We start from the raw sequence: 18,722 nt of genomic DNA, 5'->3' as shown, positions 1-18,722 counted from the left end.
CACATGGCTTTTAAGGAAGGAACGAGGGAGGGAAAACGAATAAAAAAAAAAAAAAAAAGATGCAAATATTAGCAGCGAGATCCATGAAATCAGCCCCCAGCCACATCCGTGGCCCTGTTCCTGCAACCCAGCGAGCCCAGGGCAAACCTCTGCCGAGCACCAGTGGGACAGGGCAGGATCAGGCCCCTCGAAAATACCATTTTGAGCAGAATTAGAGGATAACCACCCAGGAGCAGCCTATTTTCCGCCGCGTTTAGATTTGTTTCATTTGCAAATCAAATGACATTCTGCAGGTGCTGAGAATTAAGCCCGCATTATTTTTAATAACTATCAAATTAATGCATTCAAACTGGTAATAATCAAAGCAAATATAATTTGCGCCCGCAACTTAAAATATGCATAAAAGACCAGAAGGACATTTCCCCACCCATAAATGCATTTAACGCTCTCTAAATAAAATGACTGCGAAAAAAACCTGCCGGTTTAAAAAATAAATAAATAAATAAATAAATAAATATAATAATAACTTGTGATGCTTTGGATTCAGCCAAGATCTGGGGGAACAGAAGCGATGAATAAACACAGAGGAAATGATGAAAGGGAGGGAAGGGAGGGAAGGAAGAAGGGAGCGACTCCTGCTCGCAGCTCAGGACCCCCGGCCCTGCGCAGGGACCGCGCACCCCGGGCAGGGACGCGCATCCCTTTTTTTCTTGGAGATGGGGGGGGCGCAGCTTTCCTCCGGTGGGGACCCGCACCCCTCGCCTTCCTCCCCGCACCCCTCGCCTTGCTTTCCCCGCACCCCTCCGTCCTTTCTTCTTTCGCGGGGGACCCGCATCCCTCCATCCTTCCTTCCTCCGGCGGCGGGGAGACGGGGGGGTGGACACACGACTCCCCCCATCCCTCTTCTTCCTCGGGGTGACCTGCGTCCCTCCACCCTTCCTTCCTCCGCGGGGGCAACCTCCATCCCTCCCCCCTTCAGGGCAACCCGCATCCCCCCATTCTTCAGGGGAGGCTCCCGCATCCCTCTCCCTCCTCCGGCAGCCCCTCATTCCCCCCCCCCTCAAAAGGGACCCGCATCCTCCGGGGTGACACCCCGACGCTGCGGGGAGGCTCAAAGCCCCTCTCCGCCACCACCCCCCCCCCTCCCATCGCGGAGCGGAGAACCGCGCAGGCAGCGCGGAGCCGGGGCGAGGCGGGGGGGTGCGGGGGGGCCCTCCCGGTGCCTCGGCTCGGCTCGGCTCGGCTCGGCTCGGCTCGGCTCGGCTCGGCTCGGCTCGGCTCGGCTCCTACCTGCTGCCCGCCGCTGCCCGCCGCTGCCCGCAGCCTCTGCGCCGGGGGGAGCGGCGCGCGGCACTTTTCATTCATGCTTTCACACTCCCGGCCCTCGCCGCCGCCCCCCATTGGCTCGGCCCCGCCTGACGTCACCGCGCCCGGGCTCCCACCCCTCTGCAGCTCCCATCACTTCATCAATGGGCGAGGGAGGGGCCGGCAGCCGCGCGCATACGCGCATCGCTTACACCCCCCCCCCCCCCCGCCCCACCTTTCGGCACCCCCATTGCCACCATCGTCCTCCCCACCGTCACCCACAGACACACCCGTCACCGCCGACACCGTCGTTACGACCGTCAGCCCCACACACACCCCCCCATCGCCATCAGCCTCAGCACCACCATCATCATCCCCACCGCCACCGCAGTCACCGGCACCCTCAGCACCAGCACAACCATCGCCCACTGCCAACACCCATCGCCAACACCCATCACCCATTCCCACCATCACCAACACCCATCACCATCACCAACACCCATCACCAACACCCATCACCATCACCAACACCCTTCACCCACTGCCAACAACCATCGCCAACACCCATCACCAACATCCTTCACACGTCACCAACAACCGTTGTCAAAACCCATCACCAACACCCAGTCACCCATTGCCAACAACCATCGCCAAGACCCTTTACCCATTGCCAACACCCATCACCAACAACCATCGTCAACACCCATCACCATCACCAACACCCGTCACCCATCGCCAACACCGATCGCCAACACCCATCACCCACACCCATCACCAACACCCATCACCCATCACCAACACCCTTCACCCATTGCCAACACCCATCGCCAACACCCACCCTCACCGACACCCATCACCCCTTCCCACCATCACCATCCTCACCAACACCCATCACCAACGCCCATTCCCACCACCACCAGCCATCACCGCCCCATCTGTCTCCCCTCCCGGGGGGCTCAGTCCCTCCCAATTCCCCCCCCAGGAAGGGTGACACCCCACACACCCCCCATCTCCCGGTGTCCGGTGGGTGCTGGGGGCCGGGGCCGGGCCCGGCCACGCTCCGCAGACCCGACGGGAACCAACCGCTATTAATTCCCCTTTTATTTTCCCCGTTAGACTACAGCCACTATCAAACTGATAACAGGAATTTTCCTCAAACAAGATCAGGTCTTTGGGGTGGTTTTTGGTTTTTTTGTTGGTTTTTTTTTTTTTTTTCCTTTTCTTTTAAAATTCCTCTTCACCTCAGAATTTTTTTTTTCCTACTGTAAAACCAGCTGGGTTTGGGGCAGGACATTATTCGTGTGAGTTTTTCCTCCTTCCCCGAGCCCGATCCTCCCGCTGCCTCCCCCAGTGCATCCTCCCCATCGGGGCCCTCTCTCCCAGTTGCGTCCGCTGGGAGTCACTGGTCTGGCTCCCGTCAGGCCCAGTCCTGGCTGGCAGAGAGGAAAGGGGGATGAGGGATGGGGAGAGCTGGAAGGGTCCTGGGGGGCCTCATCTCAGCCCTGGGGGGCTCCAAACTTTCTGGGGGGGGGTGGGGGGTGGTGGGGGTGTCCCGCTGCCCCCCAGGACTAGTCCCGGCAGCCCCTCCCCGTGGCCTCCCGCCTGCGAGCCCTCGGCCGCACAAAAAGCTTTTTTAGGGGTGTGGGGAGGGTGTTGTGCCTCTCCCCTCACCCCCCCCCCCCCACCTTGCCTTTCAGCCTCGGTTTGGGGGAAAAAAAAGCAGATTTGGGGAACACCCTGCTGGATGCTCGCAGGGGAGGGGGGGGGGGGGGGGGCTGCAGCACCCATCAGGGGCTCCACGGGGGGCACCCACCCCTCTCCGAATTTCACCTCTTTTAGGACAAACGGCCCTTTCCGACCCCTTTGCAGAGCCGCGAGCACCCCCGGGGACCCCCTTCCCCCCGTGATTTCCCCGTGACCCACCTGGGCCGCTCCCCCCACGCGAGCCGCTGCTCCCCCGTGGGCAGAACCGCCGGGGCTGGGGGGGGGGGGGGTGTGAGGGGAGGGGGGGGGTGAGGGAAAGCAGCGACCGGAGCCGGAGCCGCGGGGCTGCCCTAGAAGAGAAGAGGCGAAGGGGACGGTTAAAGACCCGGCAGAGCGCGGGTGGGGGCCCACGCAGCCCCCACGCGTGACCGGTCGCGGAGCGGCTCCGCGGGGTCCGGCGGGCCCGGCTTTAACCGTTCCCCACCCTCGCTGAGACGGGATTTGGGGGACACAGCCGCACGCCTTCCCCTTTTTTTTTTTTTTTTTTTCCTTTTTATTAAATCCCACGGGTTGGTTTTTTTTGTTTTTTTTTTTTTTTGTTTTTTTGTTTTTTTAAATAAATCTAAATTTATATTTTAGGCTCCTCCGGAAATTATATTTTTTTTTTTTTCACCCGCCAAAAGAAGAAACACGACGAATATTGCTATTTATCCCGAGACACGCTGCAAAGACACGGATTCAGCTTTCAAACTTATATTCTCCCTGGGATTATCCCGATGACAATGCATTTTTTTTATTATTATTATTATTATTATTATTATTTTAAAATATATTAACATCGCGTTAGACACGTCCCGATCCGGAAGGATTTAGGGAAAAACACGAGCGATTTGCAGAAGGTGCTCGGGTGTGTTTTGAGTTTCATTAGCAAATAAAAACCTGCTCCACGCTTTGCTGCTTTTCTATAAAGTCGCTTTAGGCAAACTAAAGCCAGACAAAAAAAAAAAAAAAAAAAAAAAGCCAATAAATACAAGGAGCCGTTGCTGCGATCACGGGATCATACGATTCATGGCAGATTTTAAGATTTCCAGCCCTAAAATTTGCACGCACACCATTGCATAAAGAAAAACTTAATTTTTTGAAGGGGGCTGCCCAGGGCTAAAACCGGAGCTGAGCTGGGCAGGACCTGACCTGGCGGGTACCGAGTAGAATACAGAGCCGGGAATCCACGCACGAACCGAAAAAAAAAAACCAAAAAACAAAAAACCTAAAAAAAACCCCCCAAAAACCACAAACAACCCAAACCGCTACACGATTTTATTTTTCCCGTGCACCGCTTGAGCACAACCTCCTCTCCTTCCCTGTGCTAATGGGGGAAATTAAGGACAGACCACAGGAATGCGTATTTTTTTTAAAAAAATGGGAAAATTAAAATGAAAATGAAAATATTCCTTGGCAGGGAAAAAAGAAAAAAAAAAAAAAAAAAAAAGCCGTGCGGGATTTTCCACCGGCAGCAACACCGGGTGCCCGGGCCGGGAGGTGGGTTTCAGCCAGGTTCATCTCTGGCCCCCAATACCTGCTAAACCCCCCAAAAAAACCCAAATCCACTTATTTTCCGTGACCTTCCCGGCCTGCTACGGCGGCCGCCCCAAGGTAGAAATTCACGGGGGCGGGTTTGGAGTGCGCGGAGCAGCGCGGACCTTGAGCGGAGGGATGAGGGGGGGGGGGGAATTAAAGAAATTCAACGCCACGAGAAGTTCACGGCGAGGAGGGGGGAGAAAACCCCTCTTTGCCCCTCCGCTCCGCACCCGGTCACGCTCAGGCGCGGAGGGAGGAGGACGAGGCGCGTAACCTCCGCGCTGGGTCTATTGTAACGCGGATTTCAGCCCCGGCCGTCGGGATTCGCTTATTCAACAACGAGGTGCGGAGCCGGGGATCCCCCAACTCTGCGCATGTCGCGTGTGTGTGTGTGTCCCCCCCCCCGCACCCCCACCTAAAAAATCCTCCTCCCAAGCGCGGAGCGGCCGCGGGGGAACAACCCTGCCGGGATGGGGGGTGCGGGGCGGGGGGGGGGGGGGGGGGGCCGCTCCCCTCCGCATCCAGGGCCACGCGTGTTCGTGTCCCCCGCGCTGCGGCCCCTCCCACGGGGAAGCCGTTTGCGGGAGGGGGATTTGGGGGAGACACACACACACCCCCCCCACGTCCGTCCCCCCCCCGGCATTTTTAGGCCCCCACGCGCGACGGGCAGCCCCTGGGGCAAAGCACAAAACTCCGCGGGCAGCGTCGCTGCCTGCTCCGCGCCCACGGGCGGGAGTTTCACGAGGGGGGGGGACAACAATGAGCCCACAGACACGCGTGGGGAGGGGGGATACACACGCACCCCCCCCCCCACGACCGGGAATGGCTGTATCCTCCCAGGCCTCTCCTTGCACCCGCAGCGCGGAGGGGGGGGGGGCGTCTGCACCCCAAAACTTGGTCCCCAAGCCGGGGCGGGGGGGGGGGGGGCGGAGTCAGTGCACCCCCTCACTCGGAGTGGGTCTGGGTCACCCCCCGGGACCGTGGAAAGTTGGGGGGGGGCGGATCGGGGCATTTCCAGGATAATCCCGGTCCTCGGGGTCGCCGTGGAGGGAGGGGACGCGGCAGAAAAGCCCGGGGGGGGCCGGGGGGGGGCCGTGCCCAAACTTTCTTAGCTGAGATGCTGGGGGGAAAGGGGGGGGGGGAAAGAGGGGGACGCTCCCACCTGCCCCCACGGCTTTGTGGGCAACACCGAGCCCGCAGCCGGCCCGCGGTTGGGGGGGGGGGGGGGACGGGGTTGGGGGGGGACACGACGCCCGCACGCCCAGCCCCGGGCACGGCCGGTGGCAGCAGCCGGACCCCCCTGCGCGCCCCCCCCCAGCCCGGCCGCCCCCAGCCCCTAATAAAGACGCTTTGAGAGACGGAGCCCTCCAGTTCCTCCCCCCCCCCCCCCCCCGGCCCCACTCCCCTCCGCCGGTTTCCCCCCCCCGCCACCCTCCACCCCCCTTATTTTTTTTTTTTTTTTTTTATTATGATTTTTCTCACCAAGTCCAATAAATCGCGCGGCTCGTCTGGCCTCAGACGTGTTCAGCAACCCAAGCCCCGCGGCTTTTGTTCCGCCGAGTCTCACATTGTTTGTCCGGCTGCGGGGCCGGCCCTGCGCGGCACGCGGGGGCTCCGCGGGGGCTCCGCGCTCCGGCCCCGGGGAATGGCGACACGGGGGGGTTGAAGGATACGAGGGGGGGCGGGAGGGAAATTGGGGGTGTCCTGGCCCTGCCGTCCCTTTTTTCCCTGGGGTTATCCCCCGCTTTTCACCCCACCTCGGGGCGGGGGATGCGCCCGTCAGGCCAGCGGGTGCTGCCTGCGCTGCCTGCGCTGCCTGCGCTCTCTGCTCCTCTGCCTGCGCTGCCTGCGCTCTCTGCTCCTCTGCCTGCGCTGCCTGCGCTCTCTGCTCCTCTGCCTGCGCTGCCTGCTCCTCTGCCTGCGCTCTCTGCTCCTCTGCCTGCCCTCCCTGCCCTCTCTGCTCCTCTGCCTGCACTGCCTGCTCCTCTGCCTGCGCTCTCTGCTCCTCTGCCTGCCCTCCCTGCCCTCTCTGCTCCTCTGCCTGCGCTGCCTGCACTGCCTGCTCCTCTGCCTGCGCTGCCTGCCCTCTCTGCTCTCCCTGCTCCTCTGCCTGCCCTGCCTGCCCTGCCTGCTCTCCCTGCCCCTCTGCCTGCCCTGCCCGCCCTGTCTTCCCTGCTCCTCTACCCTCCCTGCCTGCCCTGCCTGCTCCTCTGCCTGCACTCCCTGCTCCTCTGCCCTCCCTGCCTGCCCTGCCTGCCCTGCCCTGCCTGCCCCTCTGCCTGTCCTGCCCTCCCGCCCCTGCTCACCTGCCCTCCCGCCCGCTCTGCCCCTCTGCCCGCGCCTCCCCGCCTGCCTACCTGCCCTCCCATCCCGCCTGCCCTCCCCTGCTCGCCTCCTGCCCTCCCTGCCTGGCCCTGCCCTCACCTGCCTGCCCCCAGCCCGGCTCGCCCCCACCTCGCCACTCCGCGGGTCTTCGCGGTGGCCCCGGAGCCGCCGCCGGAGGAGAGGGGGCCGTGCCCGGCGTAAGGATATATAGGAGCGGCCGAGGAGCCTCCACGTAGCCTATACGTAAAGTATACGTGTTATATTTAAAAAAAGTTGCGATGCAAATGCGGGGCCAGCTCCATCGAGAAGGGGGGGGGGCGGCGGGGGGGGCGGGGGGCTGCGGGAGGGGGAGAGGAAGGGGGGGGGGGGGGGAGGGGAGCCGCGCTATTTCCAAGCTTTCCTTAACCTATGTATTGCTCGAAATCGATCGGCAAAGCACAGCAAGGCTGGCAATTAGGAGCTCATTACCATATATGCAAATATGGCAACCTCTCTCTCTCTCTCTCCGCAGCCACGGAGGGCCGAGATGCGGCGAGCGAGAAAACCCGCAACAGGGTTTGGGGTTGGAAATTGGGGAGAGGCGTGTGGGAAAAAGGGGAGAGGGGAGCACAAAAAAAAAACCAAAAAAAAAAAAAAAAAGAAGAAAACAAAAAGGGTTGTTGGTGGGTTTGGGGTAGTTTTAAAAGAAACCGGCAGGGCCGCGGGTGCACAAAGAGCTCCGGGTGCGCAGACACGCGCGTCCGGGTCCCGGCGTGGCTGTTCCGAATTAATGAAAATAAAATGTTCTCCCTTCGAAAGAAAGTCCCGGCGAGCAGCACGGGCCCAGCCGGGCTCCGCTGCTGGCCCAGGAGCCCAGCACCCCCCCCCTTCCCCCCCCAAACCCGAGGCGGTGCCCCCGGCCGCGGCTGGGAGCCGGGAAATTCCCCGTTAATTCGGGGAAACGCCGGGTGCGCGGCCGCGGTCCTGGCCCCGACGGCGCACCCCCGTCGCAGAGAGTATTTTAAAGGTAACTACTGACTTTTTACATTTTCTTTTTTTTTTTTTTTTTTAAATCACCATAAACCGGTGGTTTTCCGGCTCACACGCTCGATCGCGCGTCTTCTTGTCGCAATAAAGAGTTACCTGCAATTTTACAACCATCGTCGGGGGGGGCGGCGGGTTTTGTGGGGTTTAAAAAATTATTTTTTTTTTTTTTTGGTTTAATAAACACAGATTAGGAGCAAAATCCTCCTGGCATTTACTGAATGCTGCCCAAAGCTGGGGGTGTCCCCGCAGGAGCAACACAGGGAGCGGATTTCCCCCACGGTGTCCGTCGAGGAGGGGGGGGGGGGGGGGGGGCACAGGGAGTGTCTCCCACCGTGGCATTTTATGAAGTTATACCCGGGTCTGTGCTCCCCCCCCCAGCCTCTATTTGGGAAATGACTTTGTTTTCTTCCTTCCACAAACCCTAATCACGGTTTATTAAAGAAGAATAATGCCCAGTTCAACTTGGATTCCAATTTTCTTCCTTACTTCGGATGATTTTTTTTTTTCTCTCCCCCCCCCCCCAATGAATAACATTTTCTCTATTTCGCCAGCTAGCCAAACCCCAAAATAACGATAATAAAATGAAAATTGGAATCGATTTCTTCCGCTAAGCATCTTTTGGGGATTGGTTTGACTAATAAAAATATATATAAAAATGTCCAAAGTGAGCAAAACTGCCCCAAAGGGCTCGGGGGGGGTGGCACCGTGCCCCGCAGCCCGGGTTATTCCTGCTCCTCGCCCGTGCCAGCCGCAAGAGACGTGGGGAAAGAGGTAATTGCAGCAGGGGTTTCTTTCCTTCCTTCTCCTTCTTTCTTTCTTTTTCCTTTTTTTTTTTTTTTTTTTTTTAATTGGGAAAAGCCCTTTTCAGTGATTACATTTGCAGCTCGGCAACTGAGCCGCTTTTCCCAGCCCTGTCCGGGTCGCTGCTTTCTGCATTCCTCTGCCCCATCCCTCGCTAATTCCCGAGCTACTAGGATTTATAATTATTATTATTATTATTTTTAATTCATTTATTTACTGTGAATAGCCAAAAATAGAAAATAGCCCGCCCGGCGACAGGCTGAAGGACTTTCCTTTACCCGAGGCATCTCCGTTCCGTCGCATTTTATATTTTGATTTGGTTATTATTTATATTTGGGGAATTCAGTCGCTAGTTTCTACAGATCTCCCGTGAGTTTCGAAATGCAGAGAACCCCGTTTGGAGAAAAAAAAAAAAAAACAAAAAAAAAACAAAAAACAAACAAGAACAAAAAAACCCACACAAAAACCAACAAAACGCAAACAAAACTAAAACACACAAAACAAAACAAAACAAAAATCAACAACCTAAACCAAAATCCTTTTCGGTTCCCCCTCTTTTGGTAAATTCGCAGTTACCGACGACCAACGAGATGAAGCGTTTTCCCTGGAAAAATCCTCACTCCAGACCCGAGAGGCTCTGGCACCACTTGACTACCCGCGAGTGAGGACGGCGGCTTCGCCCATCAGATTAGGCTAGAAAAGTGGATTTTTTTTTTATTATTTTTTTTTTTTTCCCCTCCTTATCCCAAAGTAGCAATTAAAGAAAGTGGCGACTTTTGCCTTCAGACGAGGCTCGGGTGCCGATCCGCTCCCAGCCCTGCCACACCTTCGTTTTTTGAGTCGCAAAGCTCTGCTTTATTTTCTCTTAGACTGAACTTTGAAGAGGAGGGGTTGGAGGGAAGAGAGAGATCATTTCATCCCAGATTTTTCGGAATTACCTCCGAAATCGCTGAGGAAACGCTGGCTGCTCCGTTTGAAGGCGCCCAGCCTTTGCCCACAGCCCAGGAGTTTTGTCCCCGTCTCATCTCACATTTATTTTTTACAGCGTCAGTCATTTGCCGTACGGGCAGTTAAAGGGGCGTTATTTAAGGAAAACAGGCGTTTTAAACTTATTTTTTAAGCAAGCTTATGATGGAAGACAAATTCCCGGCTGCGGCGGAGGCGGAGGAGTTGAGATGGGGGGGGGGGGGGGGGGGGATGGGGGGGGGAGGCGGTTAATCTCAGATGATCCAGGAGGATTTTCACCTCGGAAAACCGGGATTTTCGGCGGTCGGTGTCCCGGGGGAGGCAGGCGGGCAGGGGGGACCCACGGGGACCCCCGTCTCCACCGCCAGTCCCGCGGTAGTTGCGCGCAGCGAGGGGTCGCGGAAGAACCTCAGGCAGCGGCTCCCCCCTCCGCCCCCCGGCCGCAGCCGCGCAGCCCCCGCACCGGTTAAAAAATACTTGTTGAGATAATAATAATAATTAAAAAAATACCCACCAGACCCCTAGTTCTGCCCCAACTGGGCTGGTTTGAGAGCACAAGGAACACGCCATGAAGGGGCGGGGGGGGAGAGGTGTGTGTCCCCCCCCGGGCACCCCACCCTGAGACCGGTTTGCAGCCCCCCCCCCCCCCCCCCTCCCTATTTTATTCGCTGAATCGTCACAAGGTGCTGCAGCCCTGCGGGGTTCAGTCTCTGCCCCCCCCCCCCTCCGCCCCAAGCCCCAGCCCCTTCCCCACCAGGTCAGAGGGGGGAGAGGCAGCGGGGAGCTGGGGAGAAGGGGGTGCCCGCTGCAAAAGAGGGAGGGGTGCGGGGGGCTAATTCACTAGCAGCACCCCCAAAACTGCTCAAAGCCCCTTGGGGTGTGTCTATCCCCACCCATGGGTGCCCTGTCCCCTCCTCCGTGTCCTCACGCCAGGGTGCAGGGACCACGTGTGTGGGTGCGAGGTGCGAGGATGGGTGGATGGACCCACCCAAGGGGCTCCAGGCTCCCCCCCACGCAGGACACAGGTAGGGAAATGCTCTCCGTGCCCCCCCCCCCCAGGCGTAGGGGTGAAATACCCACCCCAAAACGCTCTGCTCGCAGCCTTGGGGGAGAGAAAACGGTGCACCCATGGGTGCTGGACACCACCGAGCACCTCCGAGGCCGCAACGGCTTCGCCAGGCCCCGGCGTGGACCAGCCCGTATCTTCCCCAGTTGGATTTTTAAGGGAAATTCCCTCATTTTTTTGTCTGCCAGCTCAGCGAGGCTCCGTTCGGGAGATGTTTGAGCTCTGTAAGAAATGCCACATATGGTTCAAAGAAGATTTTTGGCTTTTTAAGTATTTGCACTGAGATGTGCACAAACACGTGTGACTGTAGACAAACCGCATGTGCTTATTTTCTATAAACCATGGCCATGCAACCACCGTTGCCTCTAAAAGTGTGGATTGCTGCTGCTGGGTGACGTCCAGAGAGAGGATTTCGGTTGAAATTCTCCTCGCGGCCCCGGTCAGATCAAAATTTGGGGTACGGGTGTCCGAGGAGGTTAGCGGCTCGAGGGTTTGGGGGAGGTAGAGAGGTCTGGAGCTGGGTGATTTCGAAAGAAATGTCTTTGTCTCAGTGTTTAAAAAGCACCAACCCCGTGTCCTGCACTTTTCTGGGCATTTTTGCTGCCGCCTGGGCCGCGCAGTGCCACCGCTTCGGCATCCCCCCAGACAAAGAAAATTGCAACAAAAGCTGCGTTCTGAAGCAAGCGGTTGGGCGCTGAAGGACAGTAGCGGAGACGCTCCGGTGCCGTCCCCAGGCCTGTGGGGTTGTGCCAGCCCTGGACGGGCAGCCGCTGCCTTCCCACAGCCTCTGTCCTGGGCATCCACACCCTTTGCTCCATCCTCAACCCATCCACCTGCAGCCCTGGGGAGCCAAACCCTTCGCCCCCGAGCCAGCTCTGGGCTGGATAGCCTCGTGCCTTCCTCCTGCCTCTCCTCAGCAAGTCTTCCCTATAAAGTGGAGACTTTAATAGTTCACCCAAAAGGTCAAACCACAGCTAGATGCCTTCAAAGGCACCCGCAGAACCTGGGAGCTTTGGAGGGGATGGGTGCTGAAGCCTGAAAACAAGCAAATTCATTTATATCAGATCATCTTGGCCTGAGACGTGATGCTATCCTCAGCTTGTCCCCAAACCGGTAGCAAAAAATAAAAAGAAAAAAAAGAAAAAAAAAAAAAAAACCAAACCCACAAGCTAAAACCTAAAGCAAACACTCAAATTCCCTCTTCCCAGAGTGGAGGGGAGCTCTGTTTTGTCTCAGTAAAATTGGGTAAAGTGTCCCCCCGGCACCTACCCCGGCTCGCCCAGCTGCCCGAAGCACTCAGTCCAGCAGGTGCCTTTTCTTCTGCTTCAAAGGGCTTTGATCTGGACAGCTCTTTTGGAGAATGGCGTTTGTTAGTAAGAGATGCCTGGCACGAACGCGGCCTGATTACAGCCCTGCTCGTTAAAAAAATGTTCTCTAGGTATTGAAGGGGATAACAAGGATATTTAAACATTCCCAGCGTGCACCTTTAAGCGGCAGAAAATAAGGGAAATTGCTATCGTTTAATTCAGTATTGCTCCTTTTGAACTCCCACTGGCTTTGCCTGCAATTGTTCCCTTAGCCGGAGCTTGAAGCCGAGTGGAGATGACAGAGGCGTCGGGTCTGCGGGTCCAGAGGGCTGGGAGGGTGAGCACAGCAGGACCGGCTTCCCCGCACGGCAAAAGGCCGACGGGGCTGGTTTCCATTCGGATTTTGAAAGATTTCCCTCAATAGCCCAGAGCAGGGTCTGGGTTTGGGGCCTACGGCCCCGGTTTGTAATTACTCTTGTATTTTGTGTGTGCCAGGGAGAGGGTGGAGCAGCGTTTCTTTTTTGTCTGTATCTCCGAGGAAGCTTTTTCCAAAGCGAGAGCAAAAAAATCCACAGCTGGTGTTCGTGGATGAGACACTCAGCCATGTTCTGGTAGGGGGAAAAAGAAAAAAAAAAAAGAAAAAGAAAAAAAAAGGGTCTAATTTTAGATGTTCTGAAATGCTTACAACATGCATCCCTCCAACTGCCTGGCACGGGCGCCCGGTGGTTATTTCCACCCCAGCACAAGGAGAGAGAAGGAGAGCTGAGCTCCGCTGCGACCTTCGCCAGGCTCTCCCCGGGTGACCCCGCGGGATGTTTCTCTCTGCCCTGGGAAGGCCCGGTCGTTAATATTTACAGAGAGGAGCTCCTGGGCAGAAGAAGAGGCAGGGCTCCTTTCATCTGGGGCAATTTGCTCGTATTTTGGTTCAGCCTCTCCTGACCAGAAAGTCTCTGTCCCCCCAAAAAGCAGCTTTGTGTGAAGCCTTGGCGGCCCTGTTGATGACAACCCAAGTCGCAAGACGACAGCCCATTATTGCCCCAGAAGTTCATTATTTCCCATTAATTTTTGCCCTCAATCCCCCTACCCATTTCCCCCAGGGCCGCCGTGGTGTGCTGCACCCCACCCCGTGCCCGATGGATCCCATCCACCCCTCCCAGCACCCACCACCCACCAAAGACTTTTGCCAATCGCGGAGATTTTGACCCCAGACCCAAACCATTTCTCTTTTACCCATTTAACCCCAAAAGAGCCGTTCCGCAGCACCACGTAAATAGGGGGGAAGATTTTGGGGGAGCAAAGACACGGTATCCCCGACCTGAAAGAGGGAAATCTCCCATAGAGGCAGGACAATGCGACTCAAAGGGCTCGGCGGGCTGCAGCCCCCTGCTAGAGCCAAGCCTTAGGGGAGGGTGAGGGTCTCAGCTTACCCGGCCTCTCATAAAAGTCTCCTCCATTCTAGCAAATAACCTTTATGTCCAGGGACTAGCAAAGTTTGCTTTCTCCCTCCAGGGTTAGTCACAGCAGGAGCGAAAGAGAAAGCAACCGCTTGTAGGAGGTTCCCTCGGCATAATAACCTCAGAGGAGTTTAGGTCTAAAGACTAAAAGGCTCTATTTACTTTCACTGACAAGGAACAATCTAAGCAGATGTCCTTTGATGGGATTAGTTATTAATCCTTGAATCATGGGTAAATGGGAAAATGATCCATTATTTTCTGCAAAATCCTTCACTACTTTAGATTTCAAGGATGGGGTGGAGGATTGTTAACAGAAAGGTCTCGACCCGTCTGTTTTTTTTGCCGTTTTCAAATGTATTTTTACAGTTTGTGCCGTGAGGCGTGACTCTGAAATAAAAATTAATAATAATAAAAATTAAAATTATATAAAAAAAACCCAAACAAAACAAACACCACCCCAAGAAAACCAAAACGGAACAAGAGGAAATGTTTTTGCTTCCACTAACGACTGAGAACAATGCGCTGTGTCAGACATTTATCAATATATAGGCCCAAGCGCTCCTCAGATAATAACACTGATGATGATGACAATAATAATAATAATAATAATAATAATAATAATAATAATAATAATAATAATAGTAGTACTCCCCCCTCCAAACGCTCCCTCTGAGCTATTCTCCCAACAGCTTTGGCAACTCTGCCCAAATGTTTAGATCCTCCCGACGCCTCTGTGTCACGTTAACGGCAAAACACGAGACGAGCCCCACAAAGCGACGCTCCGCGGGCAGGTGTGGCTTTGTGTCGGCTGTGTATTAGAAGTGCTATTTTATAAATAGCGTGTGTAGGTGGGTGCGATGCGCTCGGGAGAGGGAGGGATGGAAATAGCTGGTGAGACACGCCGGGTTGTCTCCGGGGATCGATTCCTACCGGGTGTAAATCTGCGCAGATGCTTGTTGGTGGGGATGGGGCCGTCGTCACGCGAGCATCTTCCCCCTGGGGTGTGGGGTGGGGTGTGGGGGGGGTGACGTACCCCCATGGGGCTGGACCATGCTCACCAGCCCCTTGTCCCCCCCGCCCTGGCCTTGGTCACAGCGATGGCAGAGCAGAATCAGGAACTGCACAAAGCAGAAACCAAAATTACCAACGATTTACCCCATTCCTCAGCGCTGCGGCCGCAGCTCAACTTATCGGAGTGAATATTAATAGCCCCGAGACAGCCGCTCACCCCCGAACTCTGCCTCCGAGTCTCCCATGTAGGGAAAGCAGAAATAGATTCCCAATGAATAATTTACTCCGCTTTCTTTTGATTTGCGTTCTGATTGTACACAGCAGTGCAGGCTCCGAGGGGGGAAAAGCATGTTCTGATTAAAGATTTATACTGGGCATATAATTTTGTTGCTGTTGTTTAAATCTACTTCAAAGTTTGAGTGGGGTGGTCTGTAAAATTAAACAGTCAGGGGCAGCCACGGGCTTGCGGAGAGTCTTTGGGGTGCGAGTGTGTGTGGACACACGAGCTCAGAGGCGCTTGATTTCATGGGTACAAACTTTCCACGGGCTTGGTGGAACGGTGCTGTCCTGGAGAGACCCTACTAACGCCAAACACAGCCAAAGCAGGGGTTTACATGCCCTCTGTTATCTCACACGACTGCCTTCCAGTTCCCTCTCCTGAGCTAAGCACGCCTTAAAAAAAAAATAATAATCAAGAAATAACAGATAAACTCGTGCTTTATTCTGTTACTATTCCTTTACTATTTGCCCGCACAAAGAGTTTCTGGCTGCGGGGAGTGATTATCTTACGTGGGCAAACAAACCTGGAGCTGGAAGGTGCTTTAACCAAGGGTCACCCACTACACGGGGAGGAACCAAACTTCAGTTTCCAGCCTCCTCCTTTCCCGAAACTTAGAAATATGGGAGAAAAACTCCACGTCCTTCCCAGGCTGCCAGCTGAATGATTCAGGGCGAAGGATTTTTTTTTTTTTTCCTCTTTCTTTCCCTCTCTCTTCCTTCGTCCTCGGAGGGCAGAGACGCTTCCCAGCGCACGCCTGTGCAGAAAGCACCTCCAGCACAAAAGGGAGCTGCAATACAAATACAATTATCGCTCTATTCCTCAAAGTGCCTTTTGATAAACCCTCGGTATTTACATCCCCCAGCTCCTGTTGGCTTGAGGAAGAGCAAGAGCTTTGTGACGGTGGGGACCGGTTCCCGCAGCATGGCCTCGTCCTGTGGATAAAAAAAAAAAAAAAAAAAAGGCAAATTTGATGAAACGGCCTTTTCCGACAGAAATATTTTGTTGGATGTTTTGGGGCCGGCTGCTGGCGTTCAGGCCCGACCGAAGGCATCGGTAGCAAAGCAGCAAGGAGACGCCGGGATAAGTTTGAAATCTCTTTTCAAACCGCTTTCCCGGGATGGGGCAACATCTCCCGGAGCGCTGGGCACCTCTTGGCAACTCCGGAGGCGGTTTTGCAAGCCCAAAGGGGCTAAAAAACAGGCAGGGAATGGTCCAGGCTCTTTTTTTACAACCCAGTTGCGTGGGTTGTAAATCTTGCAGGTTGCCCGTGGATCTCGGCGAGGCCAACGTGCCTGTATTTTGATTTATTTTCAGGGAATTGGCACCAGATTCAGGAGCTCCTCGGCCACGCCGGTGCACGGGACAGTGTAACATGGCAGTAGCCACGCTGGGGTCCAAAAAGCCCCACGCTGGGGTCCAAAAAGCCCCACGCTGGCCCACAACCACGCACCCACTCACTCTCCCCCCCCCTCTTCATTTCCGCGCAGGCGCAGCCGCCGTGAGTGACAGCTGTCAATCAGCGCCGCGGCGCGCTGCGCTCTGCCGCCACCTGGCGGCGAAACGGGGCAGTGAATCCCCCCAACCAGGTATTTAATTTGGAATAATTTAATAAATTTACTTTTTGAGCATTAAAGGGAATAAGCTTCGGCTCTGCCCCGGGAGGGGTCTGAGCCCCCCTGGAGGCTGCAGGCGGAGGGGCGGGGGGGGGCGGGGGGTGGAAGGGGATTCCCCCCCCGTTAATTTTGGGGTGAAAAGGTGATTTTTCACTGGGAGGCAGCTCTTGGCCTGGTTTAGTTGGACTCAGCACAAATCTGGCCCAGCTGCGGTGGGGGCTGCCCTATAGGGGCCAAATCCTGCCCTGGGCTGGCCCCATCTCGCCGCCCCTAAAACCAGCCCCCCCCCCCCCGGAGCGGGTGGGGGGGATGCAATGGGGTGCAGGCTCTGCCCCCCCCCCCCCACCCCCCAACCTGCTGCTTGCACCAGCTCCCACCAGTTCCCCCTCCCTGCCAGGGTCCGGGCGGTGCCACCCTCCCTTCAGGCAACAGCCCCCCCCCCCCCCCCAACATCCCCGGGGGTGCCCTGATCCCAACCAGCGGAGTGTTGGGGTGCGCCATGGGGACCCCAAAACACAGGCAGCCCTCAGGCGGTCACACTGACCCGGTGTCCTCGCTGGGACCCCAACAGGAACCCCATGGCCGGGTGGGGGGAGGCCCTGTTCCAATTTCAAGGTCACGGGGGGATCAGGAGATGCTCTGACCCGTAAGGAGGGTGCGAGGGTCTGTGGGAGCCCCAACACGGGGTGTTTTGGGGTGTTTGTCCCAGCTGAGCAGCCCAAGGACGTGTGATCTGCAGGGGGGGACATCAGAAACGGGGTGGTGGGAGCCACCGTCTCCCCCGAGGGCACCCCAGGGGGACCATCACCCCGCAGCAGGGCTGCTGGTGGGGAGGGGGCTCTGTGCTGAGCAAGGGGTGTCCCCCGCTCCCCTCAGCCTGGCCGGATCCCGCGTGGATGTGGGACTGGGATGACTGGGGACACCTGGGCTGGAAAGTGGGGTAACCCCCTGCTCCGGCAGCCCTGTGGTGGCCCCAGACTGGTCCCACTGGGAGCTGGGAGAGCAGCGTCACCTCCAGCCAGAGGCCAGGGGACGCAGGGAGTGACACCACCCCCCCCATCACCAGCTTGAACCCAGACCCAGAGCGACACCCCGCTGCTCCCTGCAACACGGGGCGCTGCGGAGGGCGGGGAAGAAAGAGCCAGAAGCACAGAAAATTATCAGAAACGTGTATTTTTTTTCTTTTTAATAGTAAACCTCTTTACAACAAATATAGTGAAAGAGTTTCCAAACAAAACTCATAAGAATTCTTCATGGTAATTATTATTATTATCATCATTTTTTTATATCTTTTTTTTTTTTTTTTTCTTATTGTGGAATATACAATAACGCATCACCATACAGCACAAAAAAAGGAATATTGAAAAAACAAAACAGACGTCTCAACCACGTGCTGCAGTCCCTGGGAAGGAGCCACTGATTGTCAAGGGTGCAGGTCGGGAGCAGGGACAGGAGGGGACGGGGACGGGGGCGACGGCGTCCCCAGGACTCAGGAGGTTCTCGGCCAGGCCAGACCCCGAGGGTGCAAATACTCAAGAGAAAGATGGAATTCAGTCAAAGATCCCGGTTAAAACTTTACAAAGCGCTTGGTGTAAATCCTCCCTCCCCTCCCAACGCTTCTGCTGGGCTTTTCCTTGCATCGCACCCCAAGAGCTGGATATGGAGAAAAGGACACCCCGGTCCCCGTGTCCCGTCCGCAGGACGAGTGTCACCGGCCCACGACTGTCCCCATCCGCCACCCGCGGGCGCAGAATCCCTTGACTCGCACACACACACACACGCACACGCACACGCACACGCACACGCACACGTGTGGAGGAGCATCAGGAAAAAAAAAAGAGGTTAAAAATATATATATATATTTATAGATACACAGTTTATCTTTTTTTTTTTTTTTTCCTTTTAAATTGCTTCTCAAAACAATAAATAAAACTACTCAGGGGAAGTGCACGTTCTGTTTTGTTTCTACCTGTGCAGCACCCTGGGGGGGAGGAAGAGGGGAAGAGCTGCCTGTGCTGGTACAGACGGGCTGAGCTGTGTAGGAGATCCAACTAACCATCAGACAGAGAAGTTGAGGAGGGGGGTTATTTATATATTTGTTTTCTTTTAGTGCATCGTTTAAAGGGTCTATTTTACAAAGATTGTTGCAGATACCCCAGAGTATGCTAACACCTACCTGCTTTACTTGAGCTACGGGGAGCCGGGGAGAGCGAAAGGGATGGGGGTAAGACCCGACCCATCGGGGGGGACCCGTTTGCCAAGGGGGAGCAGCAGCCCAGCCGTGAT

Source organism: Athene noctua, chromosome 29 (genome assembly GCF_965140245.1).
Source record: "Athene noctua chromosome 29, bAthNoc1.hap1.1, whole genome shotgun sequence".
In the NCBI taxonomy this organism is placed as follows: domain Eukaryota; kingdom Metazoa; phylum Chordata; class Aves; order Strigiformes; family Strigidae; genus Athene; species Athene noctua.
This window is presented reverse-complemented; position numbering follows the sequence as displayed.